Consider the following 13,263-nt stretch of genomic DNA (forward strand, 5'->3'; position numbering starts at 1 on the left):
GAGCCAACTATTGAGATGGAAAATAGATGAAAGGAGGTAATGGAGCACCATCATGTGTCCTCTCCTTGTCTCCTAACTCCAGCCTTTCCCCCTCATCTCCTCTTCTTACTGCATGTTCCACCAAGCTCATCAGAAACAGGACAGTTGATGGTCATGTACAGTAGGCCTGTGTTTGTATGTAGGCTGTGATAACACCATAATGCAGATCTTGTCTTACTGGTTTCATAGAGGGCCTCAACAGTATTCCTGTATTCCATCTATAATATAGGCTAATATTGTAGAATCTGTATGAGCTCTCAACAGTGTTTCTGTGTTCTAGGTGCTTCCTGTCTCCCGGTAGGTTCTGTGTTCATACTACTGCCTGCCCCCCCACCCAACAGCATCAAGCTGTGTGATGTGGTTGTCGAGGACGCCCATCCTTACTTATTCTTCCCACGTTCCTATGGGAACCTGGAGGCGCTGCTCCGGGCCCGGTGCCGGAGGTTACCAGAGGACGGAGCCCGATGCCTGTACCGACAGCTGGTGTTGGCCGTGGCACATTGCCATGACCTCAAGCTAGACAAGTTTGTCTTCAAGAACAAGGAGAGTTGCATGTGAGTGTGTGTGTAGGCGTGTGCATGCATCAATCAAAGTATTTTCCTTGTGTGTGTGGGTGTGTGTGTGTCAGAACCATGTTGATGCTGGAGAGCTTGGATGATGCAGTCATAATGCAGGAAGGAAACCCCTCCCATCCCACTATTGCAGCCCAGGACCTGGGGATGTCTCTGGTCTCTGTGGGTCTGTGCTCCGGCTACAGCTGTCTGGTCTCTAGGAATAATGCTCCATGCGCTGCTATTGGGCTGCTACCCTGTTGGGGCTGTACAAACCTGTGGGGGGGCCGTACTAACCTCGCAGGCTCGCTGTCTGATACGCTCAGCCCTGCATTCTAACCCCACCCTCCGCCTCTCTGCATCCAAGCTTCTCAGACATCCCTGGCTGTCCACACTTACACAGGCACACACACAGTCACATACACCAGATCAGACTATACCTACCTGACATGCGCATGCACACACACACTCCATATAAAGCAACACCAATAAAGGATCACATTTGTATTGGATTTTGTTCTTAATTTTCTTTTATGCTATTTTTATTTACACTATTATTATAGTTGTATACATTGTTGATTAACTTTCACCCAAGTTGAATCAAAGAGTTTGGAATATACTGGTTAAAGGCACTTAGTCAGTGGCTCCTGGGACTGTGTCACATATGCACTTGGAGTCAGGAAGCAGGTGCAGAAGGTGAGTTTAATAAACATGAACAAGGCAGAAAAAGAAAACAGGAGAAGCATACTGAAAGTGAACAAAACCAATACTGCCTGATGACTTAGGCTACAGAGGGCTAAATAAAGGGAGAGTAATCAAGGTGATGATGAAGTCCAGGTGTGCGTAATGATGGGGAGCAGTTGTGCGTAATGATGGGGAGCAGGTGCGCGTAATGATGGTGCCTGGACTGGTGGTTAGTAGACCAGCGACGTCATGCGCTGGAGAGAGGGAGCGGGAGTAGGCGTGACAGTAGATATTTCACCAGATGTATAAATGTGAAGCATCGGGGGTTGGCGTATCCACTCTACCAAATATGGTGATGAGAGGAAGCCCAGTGGCCGACATTCTGCAAATTTCCTCATCGATAAAACATTCGATCACCATACAGTTTTAGAATCTGTAACAAACAGAGTCGACTGCATTTTGTAGACTTTACCCTTTGCCAAAGTTTCAAAAAAATTGCATTGTTTAGAGGTAGTGCAAGGGCAAATTGAGTTACTGCACACTTGCGCGTCACATAGTAGGCGTTTCCTAACAGAAATATGCAAATAAATACTAGAATGCGCCAATAGGATCTCACTAGCTTGTGCTTGGCTCTGCCAAACTCCTTGCTTGTTCTGCCCTCTATGATTAATTTGCTCCCATTGGAAATGACAGGCTCTGGTCTATCTTTGGTTAGTTATACAAATATTTTGTACAATCTATGGAGCCACAAGAGGTGAGAGTGAGAACTAGTGACACTGGTAGAAAATGGCATCCCTTGAGAGGGCAAGAACGAGATGTATGTTAGGAGAATAACAATATTATCATAAGGATACATATACTTGGAATACAGAGGAGGAATAGAGAGAGAAGGAGGAAGAGGGTGAGCTTGAGTTGGGTAAAAACTGTGGGAAAAAGGGAGATGGTTTGTCGAAGAAAAATGGTAGAAAGTAGGAGCAGAGTGAGCCGTACGCCGGAATCGAGGTCTGGAGGAGAAATGGAAGTCAATAATGGTGATTTATCAGAGGAGGCAGGTTCGGTGAAGTCCTCAGAGCCCGAGGCTTGCACCAATGGTCATGATAAAGATGAGTCTGTGACGGTAGGAGTGACATTTTTGGAGAAAGTGGACCCCTGCCTTTTGGCTGAACCTTTTGTGGTTTCAGGGTGTGTGAAAAAGTTGGGTGCTGTGGAATCGGTGAAGGTAACCCGAAGTAGTCTTGTGATAATTGTTTGTGTTTCTGCTGGTCAGAGGGAGCGGGGGGCGCTTTGGGCCAAACCAATTGGGACAAGCGATGTGACTTGTTTTGCTCTCAAGAAAGGGCCGCCATTACTGGGGTAGCGGTAAATGTGAAAGTGGACCAACTGAAGGGAAAGATTCCTGGGTGATCTGAATCTGGCATCCCGGGTTGCAGGGTTCCATGGCATCCCGGGTTGCAGGGTTCTTCCGAATGGCTCCTATTCACAAAGAAAGAACATGGAGTTACATTTGAATCCCACATGGTCTTAAACGAGTTTAAGAATTTACTTAAAAGTACACAAAACAAATGTAACACATTTAATATCAAAACTTACTGTGAAGAATGGTCATCAGAAACAAGTTCCTGAAACAGGCCTCATCCCACCCCAGGTGGTGGTGATGGCAAGACTGTTTGACAGAATGCAAGGTAGCATCTGCCACATTGTCGACTTCAGGTCCTTGGCACCCATTACAGCCAGAAATCTACCTACAAAATGCAAGAGAAGTATTAGAAATGACACACTATGTTAACATATTTCCATCCCCTATATTTTATATACATGTGTTGTGACCGTCTAAAGAACGATTGCAGATATTTCCAATAAGTATTTACATTTAAGTTGGTAACATTTATGTTCTTACCTTCATGTCTGCGGGACAAACTTGGCACCGTTGGCCCGTTGTCCAGCATGCGTTTCCAACCCCAAGCTCTGCACAAGGTGAAAAATATTTAAGAGCTGACGGCTAAAATAGCTCAATTTACAGTAAACATGGAATTAACATGAATTGGGTAGTGTTTGTATGGGTTTCTCTTTGTGTTATGTACTTGAGTCAAAGTGTCCCTTTAAAGGGGACAATTACCACTCAACCGACCACTGAACAAAAGACAAGAGAGGACATCTCAAGACTTTATTTTCCTTGAAAACAAAGCACTCCTACTACACTCAGGTATGGTCACTGTGCACTTTGAATTGTATTACCATTATATGTCAGGTAGGTCTGGCCGGCTGGCCAGGTAGGTAGGTCCAGCCGGCCAGGAAAGTAGGTCCGGCCGGCCAGGAAGGCAGGTCCGGCTGGCCAGGAAGGCAGGTTGTTCTTGGTAGGTCCGACAGGCCAGATAGGTTGTTTACCAAGAAGACAGTGAATGCTCCTGAGTGGCCGAGTTACAGTTTTGACTTACATCTGCTTGAAAATATATGGCAAGACTTGAAAATGGTTGTCTAGCAACAATCAACAACCAATATGACAGAGCAGACGAATACACAGGAAGTTTAAACTGGTCCAATCTGGCCGGCCGACTGGTCCTATCTGGCTGGCCGACTGGTCCTATCTGGCCTACCTGTCCAATCTGTATCCTTATGATAATATTGTTATTCTCCTAACATACATCTCGTTCTTGCTCTCTCAAGGGACGCCATTTTCTACCAGTGTCAGTAGTTCTCACTCTCACCTCGTGGCTCCATAGATTGTAAAAAATATTTTTATAACTAACCCAAGATAGACCAGAGCCTGTCGTTTCCAATGGGATAGGACCAGTCGGCCAGATAGGACCAGTTTCAACTTCCTGTGTTTTCGTCTGCTCATAGTGAACCACAAAGTACAGCATTCATAGTGAATGCAGAAACCACCCCACTAGGTAGATGGGGCGTGCCCATGAACTTGGTTCATGGCATTGTTTGGAGTGGAGCAGGTTGACAGCTTCAAGTTCCTTGGTGTCCACATCACCAACAAACTAACATGGTCCAAGCACACCAAGACAGTCGTGAAGAGGGCACGACAAAACCTATTCCCCCTAAGGAGACTGAAAAGATTTGGCATTGGTCCTCAGATCCTCAAAAGGTTCTACAGCTGCACCATCGAGAGCATCCTGACTGGTTGCATCACTGCCTGGTATGGCAACTGCTCGGCCTCCGACCGCAAGGCACTACAGAGGGTAGTGCGTACGGCCCAGTACATCACTGGGGCCAAGCTTCCTGCCATCCAGGACCTCTATACCAGGCGGTGTCAGAGGAAGGCCCTAAAAATTGTCAAAGACTCCATCCACCCTAGTCATATACTGTTCTCTCTGCTACCGCATGGCAAGCGGTACCAGAGCGCCAAGTCTAGGTCCATGAGGCTTCTAAACAGCTTCTACCCCAAGCCATAAGACTCCTGAACATCTAATCAAATGGCTACCCGGACTATTTGCATTGCACCCCCTCCCCCTTTTACACTGCTGCTACTCTCTATTTATTATTACATTTACATCATTTAGCAGACGCTCTATCTATGCATTATCACTTTAATAACTCTACCTACAAGTACATATTACCTCAATTACCTCGACTAACCGGTGCCCCGCACATTGACTCGGTACCGTACCATATATAGCCTCGCTATTGTTATTTTTACTGCTGCTCTTTAATTATTTGTTACTTTTATTTCATATTATATATTTTTTATTTTTTTGGTATTCTTTCTTAAAACTGCATTGTTGGTTAAGGGCTTGTAAGTAAGCATTTCACTGTAAGGTCTACACCTGTTGTATTCGGCGCATGTGACAAATAAAATGTGATTTGATTTGTTTACTTCAAACGACCAACACATAGTAATCTCAGAACTTCTCAAGGCACATTTTTTTTTAAACGTTTGTTTTTTTACTAACGTTGGTCATCATGCCCGTGTCGTGTTCTGTCTGGCTGTGTTAATTACAAACAAGCGCGAAATTCAGTAATTTTTCACCATTCTACCTACTAGAGTTTTACACAGATGCTGCCAGTGGTTTGCGGCTATCAAGAAAGATGCTTACGGTGACCTAAGATTATCAGAAGGATTTTCAGGCTGAACGGATTTTAGACGACAGATGAGAAGTGATGCGACACCATCGTTCACAACAAAACGGAAGATTCTTGATTAGAGGTAACGTAATGTTAGCTGGACTAGGTAAATAAGCTAGTAGTCATTCTAGCATTGACTAACGTTAGCTAACGTAAACTAGCTAACGTTAGCAAATAAGAGTAACTCAATCTGGTATACCTCTATGCCACCCTTGTCTGGAAAACACTATGTTACTAAAAACAGAATTGTAAATATAGCTAACTCACTCTTGGTGTTGGTAGTAATGATGAATGTGTATAAATTGGCTATAGTTGGTTACAGAGTATGTGAGCGGAGTTGAGCAGTCGGAAATCCCGCTCATTGCTCATGGAGCAGTGCACTCCGACGCTCCATGTCCTTTCCAACCCCTCTGCGAAAAACCGCCCCGCACTGACAGGAAAAAGAAATGCCGCTCCAAATTCACTCCATTAATTAAAATCACAATTTAACCAACACCCATCAATTTTTGTGACTACCTGGACCTACCATTTTGATTTGAAGTATTGAAACCAAACCATGTGATTTGAATGAAGTATTTTAATAAACATGAAAAGGTGAATGTAAGAAGCGCTCATCATTTTAAATAGGCTACTTGTCATATTAAACAGCATATAAACACTCTAAATAGGTCAGGTGCCAGACAGGGAACCTAAGAAGGAACGAAAATGAATTATTTAGGCTATATTATTTCAATTATATGAAGGTTATAGCCTTCAAAGAAAAACATTGTGAAGCATTTGTGAGTGCAACACAAAAGGCTGGCGCTCTGGAGCAGGTTTTCATCAAGGATCTCTGTACTTCGCTCCATTCATCTTTCCCTCGATCCGGACTAGTCTCCCAGTCCCTGCGGCTGAAAAACATCCCCACAGCATAATGCTGCCACCACCATGCTTCACCATAGGGATGATGGCAGGTTTCCTCCAGACATGACGCTTGGCATTCAGGCCAGAGAGTTCAATCTTGGTTTCATCAGACCAGAGAATGTTGTTTCTCATGGTCTGAGAGTCCTTTAGGCAAACTCCAAGCGGGCTGTCATGTGCCTTTTACTGAGGAGTGGCTTCTGTCTGGCCACTCTACCATAAAGGCCTGATTGGTGGAGTGCTGCAGAGATGGTTGTCCTTCTGGAAGGTTCTCCCAATTTCACAGAGGAACTCTGGGGCTCTGTCAGAGTGACCTTCGGGTTCTTGGTCACCTCCTTGACCAAGGCTCTTCTCCCCCGATTGCTCAGTTTGGCCGGGCGGCAAGCTCTAGGAAGAGTCTTGGTGGTTCCAAACTTCTTCCATTTAAAAATGATGGAGGCCACTGTGTTCTTGGGGACCTTCAATGCTGCAGACATTTTTTGGTACTGTTCTCCAGATCTGTGCCTCGACACAATCCTGTCTCAGGGCTCTATGGACAATTCGTTCGACCTCATGGCTTGGTTTTTGCTCTGAAATGCACTGTCAACTGTGGGACCTTATACAGACAGGTGTGTGCCTTTCCAAATCATGTCCACTCAATTGAATTTACCACAGGTGGACTCCAATCAAGTTGTAGAAACATCTCAAGGATGATCAATGGAAACAGGATGCACCTGAGCTCAATTTCGAGTCTCATTGCAAAGGGTCTGAATACTTATGTAAATAAGGTATTTCTGTTTTTTATTTTTAACACATTTGCAAAAATGTCTAAAACCTGTTTTTGCTTCGTTGTTATGGGGTATTGTGTGTAGATTGATGAGGGGAAAAAAGTAGGGGGAAGGGGTCTGAATACTTTCCGAATGCACTGTAGATAAGATGGTGGGGTACACGGTAAACAGTGCTACACCAAACAGTACCTATCCTGTAACTCCCAGTAATGGATACCAAAAATCTTGGGTTAAATCACATTATCTGGTGTAACAATCTAGCTAAGATAACTGGTGATCAGCAGATGATGGAGAGGAGTCACAATGAAATTACCATTCCAAAGAAACATACACTAAGTTCAGGAACACTTGTACAGCAGGGCGGCAGGTAGCTTAGTGGTTAAGAGCGTTGTGCCAGTAACCGAAAGGTCGCTGGTTCTAATCCCAGAGCCGACTAGGTGAAAAATCTATCGATGTGCCCTTGAGCAAGGCACTTAACCCTAATTGCTCATGTAAGTCGCTCTGGATAAGAGCGTCTGCTAAATGACTAAAAAATATTTAAAAAATACAGCAGTGGGAGAAGTGCTGTCATGATCAAACTGCCATTCAGCTCCTCTTGAGTTGTCATCTGCTTGAAATCCAGCATAATGTCCAATCCATCGAGAGGGATACAGTTACACTGCTACAATGACACACGCAGGCAAAGGAATTATGTTTCTCTCCAAGAATCCACACCAGAAAGAAGCCCAGGCACCACACAGTATTGTCTGTAAGACAAAAAATTATAATACATTATACTCGTTTGCACGACAGTTGAACTGTGCCAGCATAACACCATTAGGGTAGACTAGTTGAACATGCATACATGTTCATAGGCACATTACATTTAGAACAACATCTAGCCTAATATAAACAAATATCGCATTACCCTCAACCTTTGCACAGTGACCAGACCGTACAAAAGTACCTAGGTAGGTAGGCAGACAATATCTAGCTACAGTCATGTCTAACAGGCATGCTTAGGCAAATATCTTTATAGTAAAACCAGTTTTAGAGATTTACAACAGTTAAATTGTTGTATTATTGTTTCTCCTCACTGTTAGCTAGTAAACCTAGCTAGCTAGCTTGCTGGATAGCCAATAATTGTTATTTACATCTGTTTGGAATCCTATCTTGCGTCATGCCTATAATTTTGTAATGCATCCATGGTCATAATCATAACCAATGTCAACCCTTGTCAATTATGTTACATAGCTAGCAAGTATAACTATTTACAGTTGCTGATGTTACTTACACGTTTACTAAAAAGTTACCAACAGGAGGCCATGCACATAGTAACAAGTTAGCAGGTGCCAGGCTAACTAGCTAGCTACTGCTACCTAACGGAGTTCCGTGCACCACAGTGTTCTGTACACTTATTTTACCGCCAAAAATATTAAATACTTCCAGGTCAATGGTAATATTAATACCATTTTAAAGCACAATTTATCCCCTTTCCAGCAAAATCAACGACGAGACCTCTATGCTGCCCGTCTCTGCATGATTGAAGTACAGTGGGGGAAAAAAGTATTTAGTCAGCCACCAATTGTGCAAGTTCTCCCACTTAAAAAGATGAGAGAGGCCTGTAATTTTCATCATAAGTACACGTCAACTATGACAGACAAAATGAGAAATTTTATTCCAGAAAATCACATTGTAGGAGTTTTTATGAATTTATTTGCAAATTATGGTGGAAAATAAGTATTTGGTCACCTACAAACAAGCAAGATTTCTGGCTCTCACAGACCTGTAACTTCTTCTTTAAGAGGCTCCTCTGTCCTCCACTCGTTACCTGTATTAATGGCACCTGTTTGAACTTGTTATCAGTATAAAAGACACCTGTCCAAAACCTCAAACAGTCACACTCCAAACTCCACTATGGCCAAGACCAAAGAGCTGTCAAAGGACACCAGAAACAAAATTGTAGACCTGCACCAGGCTGGGAAGACTGAATCTGCAATAGGTAAGCAGCTTGGTTTAAATAAATAAACTGTGGGAGCAATTATTAGGAAATGGAAGACATACAAGACCACTGATAATCTCCCTCGATCTGGGGCTCCACGCAAGATCTCACCCCGTGGGGTCAAAATGATCACAAGAACGGTGAGCAAAAATACCAGAACCACACGGGGGGACCTAGTGAATGACCTGCAGAGAGCTGGGACCAAAGTAACAAAGCCTACCATCAGTAACACACTACGCCGCCAGGGACTCAAATCCTGCAGTGCCAGACGTGTCCCCCTGCTTAAGCCAGTACATGTCCAGGCCCGTCTGAAGTTTGCTAGAGTGCATTTGGATGATCCAGAAGAGGATTGGGAGAATGTCATATGGTCAGATGAAACCAAAATATAACTTTTTGGTAAAAACTCAACTCGTCGTGTTTGGAGGACAAAGAATGCTGAGTTGCATCCAAAGAACACCATACCTACGGTGAAGCATGGGGGTGGAAACATCATGCTTTGGGGCTGTTTTTCTGCAAAGGGACCAGGACGACTGATCCGTGTAAAGGAAAGAATGAATGGGGCCATGTATCGTGAGATTTTGAGTGAAAATCTCCTTCCATCAGCAAGGGCATTGAAGATGAAATGTGGCTGGGTCTTTCAGCATGACAATGATCCCAAACACACCGCCCGGGCAACGAAGGAGTGGCTTCGTAAGAAGCATTTCAAGGTCCTGGAGTGGCCTAGCCAGTCTCCAGATCTCAACCCCATAGAAAATCTTTGGAGGGAGTTGAAAGTCTGTGTTGCCCAGCGACAGCCCCAAAACATCACTGCTCTAGAGGAGATCTGCATGGAGGAATGGGCCAAAATACCAGCAACAGTGTGTGAAAACCTTGTGAAGACTTACAGAAAACGTTTGACCTGTGTCATTGCCAACAAAGGGTATATAACAAAGTATTGGGAAACTTTTGTTATTGACCAAATACTTATTTTCCACCATAATTTGCAAATAAATTCATTAAAAATCCTACAATGTGATTTTCTGGATTTTTTTCCCTCATTTTGTCTGTCATAGTTGACGTGTACCTATGATGAAAATTACAGGCCTCTCTCATCTTTTTAAGTGGGAGAACTTGCACAATTGGTGGCTGACTAAATACTTTTTTTCCCCACTGTAGGTAATGGAGCTCCGCCGGGTCTTTTTAAAAATAGTGAAGGGGGAAGCGAAGCCTACTGATCGATAGTGAAAGGGGAAGATACAGTATGTCATGTGGGGAAACTGCTTTTTTCACACGATTTGTCTAACTTATCACCTCTAAAATGTCAATAAAACACTATAAAGAGTTTATATAATGTCTTATTACATACCTATTTGAAGGTTTGTGTCGAATCTGAAGAGGGGTGTTTGGGGTTTTAGGGCGGCGCTAACGTTAGCTTCACAAGTAAACTGCGGTTGTCACGGCTTTTGAGAGTCATGAGTAATTAACTTTACACTCACCATTGATAATGTCTTGATAAATAAATGAATAAATACAGTTAAATATATAAGTTACACAAAGTAGGGAACTTTATTTTCAGAGAGGATGGATGTGATTCTGTTCAAAGAGAGAGATGAAGGAACATGTTACTTTATATAATGTTGATGAACAAAGCATGAGAATGATTAGGGTTAATATTATAACTTCCAATAGCACAAGATAAATAATTGTATAAACTACTTAACATTAGTCAATTACTGTATAAAGCAACAATATTAATATTAATTTAATAAATAAATGTTTTAATATAACTAGCAACAGTTGTAACACCAACTCACCTCTGTCCTCTCACTCCATCATATACAATGAGTGTACAAAAAGTTATAAACACCTGCTCTTTCCATGACATATGCAATAACATTATGTTGGATTATATGGAAATTATATCCAAATATGTGAGTCCATTGCCTTGGAACTATCTTAATAAATGATGTTGCATGAACACAAAAAAAAAACCATTTCATTTGATTTTGACAGTAAATGTCCAGTGGCGGTTCTAGACCATTTCAACTGGAGGGGCCAGGCTGGGGCCAGTTGTACTGTTAGAGGGGCCAGTTACATTAGACATTATTGTTGTCATATCGTTTTCTTCACTGCATTGCAGGCATTAATAGGGAAAAGCCCATGTTTATAATCATTCAACAATTTATTTGCATTTACATTACATTTTTACATTTGCATTACATATTCAGTATCAGTTACATCAACTGTATTCTACGGTTTTTGTGGTTTCTTACAAAAAGATCAGCAAATTCATCTAGATTCAAGGCCTTTGCCATCCTTGACTCAATACTTAATGCACCTAAATTGCTTAATCTCTCATCTGACATTGTGGACCTAAGATACGTTTTCACCAGCTTTAGTGCAGAAAAACTCAGTTCACAAGAAGCGGTACTAACAGGGATTGAAACAGCTATTTTGCACAGTTTAAAGAGCTCAAAGAAAACTTATTTATAAGGCTCAATGAATAATGCTAGCTCTACTACACTGGAGGGTCTCTGCATGCCACTTTGTATTTTCTTTTGTAAAATTCTTCTGAACTGATTGTAGTTCATGCCCCAAGTCCTCAATATTTGATTCATACGTTCTAGCAAATGGAAACAGGGACTTCTCTTTGAGAAATGCATCACTTTTGGGGTTTAGAGTTTGGATGCCATTCATTATGTCACATTGTTTGCTAGAGAACCGTCTGTTAAGCTCATTGAGCATCTGATCTAAGACAGGGTAGAAAAAGGTTGTACGAAAACGGTCTATTTCTGAATCTGACCTACTGTACTGAGTACACAGTCTCCATTAAATTGAGAGCTTTTTTGGTGGTTTTGCAGGGGGCTGTATTGCAGTATCACATTCCTCAGCAGTGTTCAACACTTCATTCCATAGGTCATCAAAAAATGACTCATCCCTGTAGTCATTCAAAGTTTGAACTAAGGCTTCAACTAAATCAACAGCCTTTGACAGGTCAAGTGATGAAGACTGTAGCATATCTGATATAAATGTTGCTTCTCCAAAAACGTTATGGAGTGTAACAAGGCACGCAATGAATTGTAAATCTATCTGTGCAAGCAGACCTCGTGCCTCAACAGATCTGTCACCGTTGTGTTCTTGGACTATGTCTTGCAGGACTCGCTTAATGGCACGCAATCTATCCATAATAGTATGTAGAGCCATATATCGACATGCCCAGAGAGTTTCACTTAGTCCCTGAAGCTATCTAGGTGCACCTGGGTACATCTCTCTTCATACGCTAAGCCATTTTTTATGCACATATGACCCAGATGTGAAGACATACAGTCTTTCTAGTAAGGAGAACTTACTTCAGGGACAGCTTTGACTGTATCCACTAAAACTAAGTTTAGACAGTGTGCACTGCAGTGGATGTAAAAGGCATGCTTTGCTTGTTCTTTAAGCTTATTAATTCATTTACTGAAAATAACTGACTTGCTAGGTAGCTAGCTTTCATGTTTAACCTTTTAACATTACAATGCGTTTACTAAGTGTGGTTTAAGTAAAAGCGCTCAGCACTCTTCTTCTTCAATGAGGTTTAACAGCAGTTGGCATCGCATTTGTTGCATTACCGCCACCTACTAGACTGGAGTACAACTCCCTTATATTTTGCTTGAAAATTAAATTAAATAAAGTAAAACCCTACCATCTAACATTACACTCACAAATTCAAAAATATTATTAATAATTAACACCACCTTTCTCCACTATTTAAAAATATTCATTCCTACCTCATGCCCTCAACCTGAAATGATGGGATGTCACCACTTAACACTCCCTGTAACTCTACATTTACATAATTTAGCAGACGCTCTTGTCCAAAGCGATTTACAAATTGGTGCATTCACTCTTCTGATGTCAAGTCTCGCACACACAAATACCTCTCTGCAGCTGCCACCACAACCTCAATTTTCTTCAAATTACGTTCCATCCCTACAGTACAATTAATAACCATTGCTATAAACGCTAAAAATCCAATCTTACTGAAACATATATCCCTTGATGGCCTATCCCTCTGTACTGGTACATATCTACTACTCTCACCACTCCTCCCCCCCCTACCTCAACCTGCTTCTCTCGCACGGGACATTTTTGATCCCCAGCCCCATGGCTACCCCTACAATTAACACATACCACTACTTTCCCCAATGCTACAATTCCTTTGTCTCATGCCTTTCTGCACACTTCTCACACCTTGGAACCTCCCTCCTACATACTGCTGCCACACCGATTTTCTTTCAACTTCTGAAAA

This window comes from Coregonus lavaretus, assembly GCF_964263955.1.
Source record: "Coregonus lavaretus genome assembly, chromosome: 27".
Taxonomy (NCBI): Eukaryota; Metazoa; Chordata; class Actinopteri; order Salmoniformes; family Salmonidae; genus Coregonus; species Coregonus lavaretus.